Below are 10,877 nucleotides of genomic sequence, written 5' to 3' on the forward strand. Positions count from 1 at the left end.
ACTAAAAATCATTAGAACCAATAAACAAGTTCAGAAAGATGTAAGATAAACATACAAATATTAATTGTATCTCTGTACACTAGCAATGAACAAGTTTAAAATGGAATTAAGAAAACAATTTCATTGATAATAGCATTAAAATTAAATGCTTTAGAATAAATTAAACAAAAGTGCAAAATTTAAAATCAGAAAACTAGAAAACATTTTTGAAGAAATAAAAAGACCTAATTAAATTGAAAAATGTCTCATGCTCACAGATCAGAGACTCGATACTGTGAAGATGGCAATATTCTCCAAAATGGGCCGGGCACAGTGGCTCACACCTGTAATCCTGGTGCTCTCAGAGGCCAAGGCAGGAGGACTGCATGAGGTCAGGAGTTCGAGACCAGCCTGAGCAAGAGCAAGACCCTCCCCCCCATCTCTACTGAAAAATAGAAAGAAATTATCTGGACAACTAAAAAAAATATATATATAAAGTTAGCCGGGCATGGTGGCACATGCCTGTAGTCCCAGCCACTTGGGAGGCTGAGGCAGGAGGATCATTTGAGCCCAGGAGCTGGAGGTTGCTGTGAGCTAAGCTGACACCACAGCCCTGTAGCCTGGGCAACAGAGCCAGACTCTGTTTCCAAAAAAAAAAAATCTCCATCAAAATGATCTGCAGATTGAAAACAATCCCCAGATGGCTTCGTTCTAGAAATTGATAAGCTGATCCTGAAATTCACATGGAAATTCAAGGGACCCAGAGTATGTCAAAATGTCATTTTGACCCAGAGTATGTCAAAATGTCATAACATACATTATGTTAAATGTCAAAATGACATTTAAAAAAAAGAACAAAGTTGGAGGACTCACGCTTCCTGATTTCAAAACGCACTACAAAGCAACGGTAAACAACACAAAGTGGCATAAGATGGACAGACAGATCAAAAGACTAGACCTGAAGGTCTGGAAACGATCCCATGTTTCTCTGGTTAACTGATTTTCAACAAGGGCACCAAGACAATTCAATGGGGAAGTATAGTTTATTCAGCAAATGGCATTTGGATACAGAAACCACATGCAAAATAATGACATTGAACCCCTTCCTCAAACCATACACAAGAAGTAATTCACAATGGATCATCCACCCAAATGTAAGATCTAATATACTATAAAATGCTTACAAGAGAACATAGGTGTAAATGCCCTTCAGTTATGCAAACCCTTCTTAGATCTGACACCAAAAGCACAAGCAACAAAAGAAAACACAGACTTCATCAAAATTTAAAACTTTCATACTTCCAAGGACACCATCAACAAAGTGAAAAAGATGACAGAATGAGAGGAAATACTATCAAATTGTGTATCTGACAAGGGACTTTCTCTAATAACATATAAAGAACTCTCACATCTTAATAAAAAGACAAATAACCCAATTAAAAAATCAGCGACAGACATTTCTCCAAGGAAGATGTACAAATCTTGAATAAGCGCCTGAAAAGATGTTCCATATCATTAGCCATGAGAGAAATACAAATCCCAAACACCATAAGATATCACTCCACACACCTCGAGGACGGCTTTTATCAAAAGGACAGATACTAGCAAGTATTGGTGAGAACGTGCAGAAATTAGCATCCTCAAACACTGCTGGTGGGACTGTAAAATGGTCCACCCAGGTTGGACAGCCGTGTGGCGGTTCCTCAAAGGTGAAACAGAGCACCTGACCCAGCTATCCTAATCCTGTGTTAATACTCCAGAGAGATGAAAACACACGTCCACACAAAGACCTGTAAGTGAACGTTCACAGTAGCATGATGTGTAACAGCCAAATAGTGGTGGAAAAAACCTTAGGTTCGTCAACTGATGACAGGATAAATAAAATGTGACGGAGCCGTACAATGGAATAAAAAGCAAAGTAGTACTGATACACACAACACGGATGAACACTGGAAACATATCAAGTGAGAGAAGCCAGTCACAAAAGCCCACGCCGTGCATGGTCCCATTTATGTGACGTGTCCAGAGCAAGCAAAGCCACACAGACAGAAAGTAATCAGCGGTTGCCAGGGGCTGGGAGAGGGGGAGTAACTGCTCACAGGTATGTGATTTCTTCTTGGGGTGATGAAGATGTTCTGAGAGTGAGTGCGGTGATAGCTGCACAACTCTGTGACTGTGTTATACCAAAACCCACACAATTGTACTCTTCAAATAGGTGATGTGCATGTACAGAAATGAAACCCCAATAAAACCGTGGCGTACAGACATTTCTAAAGAGCCAAAGGCAGCGTCGGCACATTCGCGTTTCTCAGCGCTTGGTGAGTGCCGGGCGCTGCTCCAGGCACTGGGAACATCCCGATGAATGGGACGGACAAGATCCCTGCCCGCCTGGGCCTTGCTCGAGTGCAGGGAGGTGTCAAGCACCTGGTAAGACGGGAGCTTCTCATGGTCCATGGCCCAGGAGGTCACCGTGGCTCCACCACCCTGTCCCAGACAGCTGATCCTGCCTTGTCTGCCAGCAAGACCTTGGGCAAGCCAACTCCCCCCTCTGAGCCCCAGGTCCCCATCTTGTGGTTATGAATAGTGGCACCATCTGCCCTCTCTGGACGGCGGGTCACAGAGCAAGAGTGACAGAAAGGCCACGTGCTGGGGGCTGTCGGGCCAAGGCCCAGAGGGATCGTCCACCCACGGCTCCCTTCTCTGCACCCTACGGCCCATCTCTACGAGGAAGCCCACTCTAGCATTTATTTGAGAGCCGCCGGAAATTTCTTCCAGAAGGTAGCCTTTGCTTCGCTGGGCCTAGCCTCCATCAACGCCACCTCTGTCCTGTGAGCCTTCTCCGAAACATCCTCGCAGATACCTGAAAACAGCCTTCCTGCCTTCCAGCGTCGGCAAAGCAACTGTCTGGCTCCCTGGCACTGCCATCAATTTAGCTTTTGGTCACATCCGCATACCTAACACAATCTGGTTACAGCGTATCTTGCTGTGGATTTGCTGGGGTTCATCTTTGAACATTCTTTGGGCTCCAGTATCTATATGCCCATTTCCTTCCCCAGATTTGTAAGTTTTCAGCCATTATTTCTTTGACTAAGCTTTCTGGTCAACGATTTTAATATTTTTAAATTCATCCTTTTAATTTCTCATGGGATAAATATCCATCGATGCACATAAACAAAAAGCTGAGTCCTTAAACACTCTCCTAAGAGAGTAAAGGGGCCCTTCAGGCCTAAAGTCTGAGAACCACATGCTATCCCGTCTGCTTTCCGTGAAAGTGACAGATAAACCGGCGTGCCACGCAGGAGCTGGCGAGGAGACGGGAAGGGACGGCTCCGCTATTCTGCACGGCGGTGGGGCGGCTGCCCGGCGTGGGTCCCAGCTCGGCCACACCACCCTCAGTAAGTCCAGCCAACAACTCCGCCCTGGTTTACCCGCCTGGAAAATGGGGCAACGACACCGCGCCCCCTCTCCGGGCTGTGGGGAGGGTGGCGTGTGTATGTGCTTGGAAAGCACTCGGGGACCAGCGTGGCCCAGATACTCACCATCACTGTGATTTTCACGCTGCCAAGTCACTGGGATCCCACTGAGGGGGAGGGATGGAGGGAGACAGCTCTGTGGGCCCCTTTGGGCCTCGGTGACCCTGCCTCCCCTGAGGAGGAGCGCCCCCGACACCCTGGCCCCAGCTACCCGTGGACATGCCCGTGGCTGGGCACATCCCCTGAGTCCCACCAGGGATGGGAAACTTCGTCTCGGGGAAGGTGGTCCCCGCGCCACCGCCGCCTTAGACTAGGCGCTGGGAGCTTTGAAACAAGCTGAGCGTGTAGCTGGCCGTGGGGTCCAGGGCTGCCCCCCCACCCCATGTTCCCGAAATGCACAGCCCTGCCACCCCCTTAGCGTAGTCTGAAGTGGGTGTCCGTCTCCTGCAGCTCAAAGAGCCTTGTCACAAACAGGCAGACTCAAAAGAGACAGAACAGTCCCAATTACCACCAAGCCCGAGTTGCTTAGCCCGGACGTTCCCCACGGAGACGCCAAAGAACCAAAACAAGCCCGAGGCAGGCGCTGCAGGACAGAAAGTGCCAGGACAGCCTTCCTATTCCTTCAGCAGCCGGCAGTGTTTCCTGATTCCAAAGCCCTGGTGACCACGCGGTTGCCCTAGGGAAGCAAGTGAGCCCTGGAGCTCTCTGGAACCCAGAAGGTGGCACTGCGGTGTCCCTGTGTTTGGGGAATTAGGAGCGGCACAGGCCAGGCCTTGCCAGGACAGTCTGCAGGAATTCCATTCCCAGCGTTACTCGGACTCCGTGTTCAAGAGAAAACTCGTTGCTTAACCACGGCCCCGAATCCTACACCTGCCCACGCCCAGCCCTGGTAAACATCCCGGGAGTGCAATCCTGGGGCTGTCAGGGGCTCCGCACCGCCGGCCGGGGAAGCGTCAGCCCAGTGGCCCGTGGCGTTGAGCTGCCCGACCGGAGCACAGCCATGGGGCTGGCCCCACGTCTGAAACCCCCAGAGTGAAGCTGGGGGCGTGCACAACCCAGGTGATGGGACCTCCTAATACCAAATAAAAGGGGGGTAATTCAACTATGGCTTTAGTTAAACACCAAAAACACCCACTGTCTTCTTCGGTAATTCCCTTAAAACCATTTCTACAAATCTCTAATATTTCTAGTTTTTGATCAACTGTGCCCCAGCAATGACTCTACAGCTTTTTCAATTCAGACGTAATTTTTAAAAAAAAATAATTAGCAACTTGAAGTCACAGGAAATTTCTATAAAAGTCAATTATGTATATTTTTCTTGCAGAGAAGTATGCTAGATTAATTAATAAACGACTCATGGGCATACAAGTCTATTACATTAGGATAAAATTCTTTGGGAAGAGTGGCTGTACAAATTCAGGAAAAGAACAATGAGAATTTCCTAAAGCTCATTTATGTCTTTTTCCGCGAAAAATGGGCAGCACGGTGCGTTGTATCCCAGTGGAGAGTTAAAGCGTTGGGCAATGGTTACTTTTAAAATGTCGATATCTACTTCACAGAGGAGGTACTGCATCCTTTGCAAATATTTAAACCTATGAAGAAAAATTTTAGATGTTGACTTAAAAATGCGCAAGAAGGCTAGTAAATGATTAATGGCAGAATCTGTAAGTGAGGATAAAGAAATCCACTGTGTAATTCTCTCAGCTTTGCTGGATATTTCAATTTTTCATGAGAAAATGTTGCAAGGACTATGTAAAAGAACATACAGTCTTTTAAAAATAACACTTTTAGAGAGAGGGAAAAAATGTTTTGGAAGAGACCTGGCCCAGCCCAGCCCTACCCAGGGCCGTGGTAGGTGTGCAATGACAACCCCCCATGGATGCCGCCCAGACAGTCTCCCAGCTGAAGCCTTTTTAAGCTAAGCAACCCAGGACTTTCCCCAGCTGTTCCTCCTCCTAAGAACTTGAGTGTTTCTCAAAATGTGCTCCCAGAACTCCTCAGGGCAAACTCTCTCTGGAGAACCCCAGTCCTGCATTTCCTGCCACATGAGATTCTCTGGGGGGTGGGCCCGGGCCCTCTGCACCCCTGGGCCCAGCACTCAGAACCTGCGAACTCGGATCAGGAGTCTGTGGCCTAATGTAGCCAGCACACCCTTCCCGGAGCCACCCCCAGAGGAGCTGCCGTACCCAACAAGGACAACTTGCAAACGCCATCTCTGGTCCTCTGCGGGTGCCAGTCCCCCGCTCTGCACTGACATCTGGCAGCCAATCAGGGAGCCCAGCACAGCACTGCTGCTGCTCACAAACTCCTGGTGGCCCAGCAGGCTTTTAAGAGCTTAATCTCCCAGGAAGTGACCTGTGCCGCAGCTGACCTGTCCCTGGATCACGTACATCCAGAGTGACCCAGGCAGCCGTCCCTACACCCAGGGCGGGTTCTGGGTATTGGGTGTGGGCACATCTTCCCCCACCCTACGAAGACTGGAAACTCCGAGTGGAAAGAAGGCACATGTCCCAAGAATGGAAAAACAAGCACCACATATACTCACCGGCAAACTGGTATTAACTGAGCAGCACCTAAGTGGACACATAGGTGCTACAGTAATAGGGTATTGGGCAGGTGGGAGGGGGGAGGGGGGTGGATATATACATACAAAATGAGTGAGATGTGCACCATCTGGGGGATGGTCATGCTGGAGACTCAGACTTGTGGGGGGAGGGAGGGAAGGGCATTTATTGAAACCTTAAAATTTGTACCCCCATAATATGCCGAAATAAAAAAATAAATAAATTTTTTAAAAAATCATATAGAAAAAAAAAAAAGAAGAAGGCACGTGTCGAGTCATCCTCTTCCCAAAGACGGACGTCAGCCTTACACTAGAGCCAATGAAATCAAACCGTCCCCTGACTATGATTTCAACAGCAGCAACGGCGAAGTGCGCATCCCATCAAGAAGTCTCATCAGAGAGGTCAGTTTTCACCCACTGACTGTAGCTCTGTCCCACACCACAGGAACGAGAATTCTGGCTAATTTTCTAACTGCCACCTGGTTGCTCTTTCCAGCTGGGTGACGTGCATTGAGCCACGGCAAGTGTGGGGATGAAGGGCTGGGCCCCCCAATGCTGCCTGGGGTGCAATCCCAGCTCCTCCACCCCTCCACTAGCTGGGTGTCCTAAGGCAAGTGGCTTCACTCCTCTGAGCCTCAGGCTCCTGATCTGTGAAATGGGAGTAAGACTCCAAGAGGGGATATAGAGCGAGAGTGTGTCACTACCACCAACCAAAAGGAAACACTTGGAGTATTGCTGTTGCTGCTACTATTGTGACTATTGTGGGGGCTGTGTCCCCACCCTTGGAACAAGAAGTAGGTTATTCTGCCAAGGGCCTATGTTCAGTCCCAGGGGCATTCAAACCCCTCGGCCCTCTTCCAGGTGTTTTATATCTCCCCCTCCCTCCACCCAGGGTTGGGGGCAGCACCCGGTGGTCACCTCTTTCACAAACCCTGTGGCACCGTGCACTAACTGTCCAGTCACTCCTCTTCCTCCCACTAACCTGGAAGCTCCCTGGGGCTGCAACCTACAGCCAGTCCAGGCCCAGCAGGCGGCAGCAGGCCTTTGATGACTGTGGAGCTCGTTTTTATGCAACATGCACAGAAAACCAAACATACCCTAGATCACCTCTGCCCAGCAGAGAATGGCAGGCCTCTCGTTTTAGGTAGGCGGGTCAGATACAACAGCCAGGTCACCAAGGTCACCCAGCCCAGGGCAGGGTTCCAGGCTCCAAGCCCTTCACTCAGTCTGCACGCATTCTTTCAACAGGTTCATTCTCCCAGAGCCCAGGGGAAGGGCAGGGGGCCCCAAGGTGAAAAAAGACAGGCCTGTGTTTGAAGCTCCCCTCCCCTCCCCAGTCTGTGCAGACAGAGGGTCAGGAAATTTGCTAGAGGTCACCTGGATGAAGGAAGATCCTAAACATTCCCTCCCTGGGCCTTAAGTTGACAAGCGGGAGACTGGAATTCCAGACAAACGAGAGGTCAGGAGCTGGCATCCAATCGGGAGGCACATCCTTCTTTCTGAGTAGGAGGCACATGCTTGAGCCCCCGCACCCACTCCCAAACTGAGCCCCACTCTGGAATAGGCCCCACTGCTCACCCTGTCCGCCAGGGACACCAGACCTCTACTACATATTTGGAAACAGAGCAAGTATTGCTAAAGAACTGTTGTCCCATAAAAGTCCATTTTTAGGAGGCTTTTCCTGTACATTGGTCAAGTCCTGCCATGTTTGTCTTACTTTCACGCTTTTTCCTCTGTGTTTTTCCTCATCGCTGACAAGATATAAAAGCAGTGCCGTCCGGATGCCTCTGGGCTCCTCGGGCAGCTCTGCTCACACCCGACCTCAGCCCTTTGGTGGTCCAGCCTCCTGGATAGCCCCCAGGCCTGGACCAAATCACCTGCACAGGGCTCCCCGCCCCAAATGCCAGCATGGGGCTGGGCACACAACCCAAAGCACCTTCTGAATTTAAAAAAAAATGCATGAATGGCAATCTCCTGGAAACTTACCCAGTGGTTCTGTGAAGCATAGACACCCCCTCACCACGCCCCACCATGGGACCTAATTTGCTAAAAGCAGGCAAGTGCTTTCCACAGTGCCCACCGGGATTGCCTTTACAGGCAAAGCCACCTTATCCACAGAATTCCTTTGACACCTGGATCCCAGTCTCCATCCACAGGGGCCCAAAGTAGCACCAGCTTCCCATCCAATTCTTCCTGCTCGGAAACCAACAAATTCCTCAGCATGATGACGCAATCTCCAGTCTTTGGAACATTGCTCCCCAGGAGTTTTAACACCCAGGCACCGTTAGAACAGCAAATTCCTATCAACGCAAGGGTCTCCCTCGAGCCCTCTTCTAAGGACACTGACCTCCTTGGGGTAAAAACCCACAGCCATCACCCCACCCCCTGACAGCTGCCACGTGGCAGATTCTCTCCCCTAAATTAACACTGAACCCAGCGCAGTCTCCGCCTCACTCTGCTCCCCACAGGCAAACGAAGGCTCAACCTGGCCAGAGCCACACCTGTCGCCTACAAGTGGTTGTAAACTCCCGGTCTCCAAAAGCAGTTGCCTCCGGGGAGCGGGGCTAGTCACTAATCATGGACTGGACCCAAGCTGAAGCCATTTCCCCAGGCTTAGAACCCTGGTCCCCTCGGCCAAGTCAGGGGTCAAATCCCAGGTAGAGAGCAAACCACCCCCCCCAACGGGGGACTTCCCAAATTGCCTGTCTCCTGAAGCTTAACTTAATTAGTTGATTGGCCTCATTAACGTTCGAACTTGAGTTTCAAACGAAAAAGAGGTCACGCAACTACCCAATTTACTACCTCGGATCTCCAAGCAGAAACCACTTTATTTTTGGATGTCCTCCGAGGACTCGCAGGACCGTGCTCGCAGCTGCCAGCCCCCAGGCCCCGCGTACTTCTGCCTGAACCCCCACCTGCAGGGTCCAAGCGCCTTCTCGGGGATTGAGCCGTCCCGGGCCCCTTAAAAGCTCGGCGGCGAAAACCCACAGTCACCAGCCCCAGCTTCTCCCCCGCCGGGCGCCCCCAGCCCCACGGAAATGCGGACCTCGCCCGCGCGCCCACCCGGGGCAGAGTGTCCCCGCGCAGACCCGCCTGGAGGCTGCGAGGTGCAGCTCCGACCCCGCACACCCCGAACCCCGGCGGCGAGGTCCAGCTCCGACCCCGCACCTCCCGAACCCGGGCGGCGAGGTGCAGCTCCGACCCCGCACCCCCCAAACCCCGGCGGCGAGGTCCAGCTCCGACCCCGCACCTCCCGAACCCGGGCGGCGAGGTGCAGCTCCGACCCCGCACACCCCAAACCCCGGCGGCGAGGTCCACCGCGGCCCCCGCACCTTCCGAACCCTGGCGGCGAGGTCCAGCTGCGACGCCGCACCCCCGAATCCCGGCGGCGAGGTCCAGCTCCGACCTCGAACCCCCGAACCCCAGCAGAGAGGTCCACCGAGTCCCTCCCCTCACACCGAACCCGGGCGGCGAAGCCTGCCGCGGTGGTCGCACCTGCTCGCTCAGTCCGGTAGCCCCAGCCCAGCTGGAGACTGCGCGGTCCGGTCGGCGTCTACGCGAGCGCTCCCCGCGCCCTGCGCGCAGCGCCCAGGCCGCCCGGTGGAGGCGCCCGGGCAGCGGGCTGCGCGGGCGGAGCTGCCCCGCCGCCGGGAGGAGGGATGTCCGGGTGAAAGTTGCCAGGGAAACTTGAGCAACTCCGGCGCGCCGGTGCCAGCCTCCTGCATAATTCACGGGCAGTGGCGGCAGGGCTGCGCCCGCCGGGCCCCCCTACCCCAGCTGGTGGGCACGGCGAGCAGGGGTCGGGCACCCGGCGGGGGCTCCGCGCGACCCCCGGAGACCCGGGCGCCCGACCCGCCACCTCCGGGCCGCACCGGGTGCGCCGGCCCCGGCCTCCCCGAGACAGTGCCGCAGCCGCGCGCGCCTGGATGGGGGCGCGGGGCCACAGTGACCGCAGGGGCTCCCCGGGGACCGAGCGACAGCGGCGCGTGTCCCCGCCTCCCGCGCGCCCCCTGGCGGCCCGGCGCTGGCGGCTCAGCCGGGCTCGCTGGCCCGAGTCCTCGGGCTGCCGGACGGCGACTCGGCGCAAGGAGACCCCGGCGGGGCACGAGACTGGTCCACCTGCGCTGCCCAGGGGAAGGGGCAGAGGCGCTAGAGGTGTCTAGGGTCCTTGCGCGGGGATGACTGGGGTGCTCCTGCGCCCTGTGCCCACGCCGCCTGCAGAGCTTTTAAAACCGGCCCCCGTCCTGGAAGAAAGCTGTTGGGGGAGGGGGAAGGTCGTCCTCAGAGGATCGACCCCCACCTGGACCCGCGGATCCCGCTCCTCACCCCGCCCCACCCCCATCCACTATGGGTCCAGGACTGCGCTTACCTGGTAGTTGGTGCTCCCGGAATCCAGACGCACCCAAAATGCCGTCCGGGACCAGGGTCGGGTGTCCGGGGGGCCACCTACTGTCCCTCCGGGCCCGCAGGGGGTGCCCCAGCCGTCCCCGCCCCGCGCCCGCAGCGCCCCGCGCCCCTCGCCCCCTGCCGCCGCCTCACCTGGTTCGGGCGGCCGCTCGGCGAATCGGGGGCGGGCCCGAGCCCCTAGGGAGCGCCGGCGTCCGCGCGCACCTGGCTGGGCCGCGGGAACCCGAGCGGCGCCGTGCCCAGCCCTGCCCGAGCGCGGGAGCCGCCGCCGCTCAGGTGTGGGGAGGGGGAGGGGCCGGCCCCGCCCCGCGGACCGGCGAGCGTGGGGGAGGGGTTCTCTCGCCGCAGAAGGGGCGCGTGCGGGCAATTCGCCCAGGATCTCTGGGCCCCGCCCGGGTGCGTCGCCCCCAGCGCGCTCCGGCTCGCGGCTGTGACCGTGGCACGGCGTGTGGGGT

At 54.8% G+C, this 10,877-nt stretch overlaps 1 protein-coding gene across 3 annotated transcripts in view; it reads right to left on the reverse strand.

Annotated features, from left to right (window-relative positions):
* The window catches only part of SHANK2 (SH3 and multiple ankyrin repeat domains 2), a 545,909-nt gene extending 535,283 nt beyond the window's left edge, over positions 1 to 10,626 (reverse strand). For 2 of the 3 annotated variants that reach the window (XM_076001725.1, XM_076001723.1), the window contains exon 1: positions 9,511 to 9,602. The gene's annotated coding sequence lies outside the window, so the exon portion shown is untranslated. Of the gene's footprint in view, positions 1 to 9,510; positions 9,603 to 10,554 lie in introns of those variants that run through there. The other variant, XM_076001724.1, reaches the window with a different exon arrangement.
* Between the last annotated feature and the right edge of the window lie 251 nt (positions 10,627 to 10,877).

This window comes from Microcebus murinus, chromosome 4 (assembly GCF_040939455.1).
Source record: "Microcebus murinus isolate Inina chromosome 4, M.murinus_Inina_mat1.0, whole genome shotgun sequence".
Lineage (NCBI taxonomy): Eukaryota > Metazoa > Chordata > Mammalia > Primates > Cheirogaleidae > Microcebus > Microcebus murinus.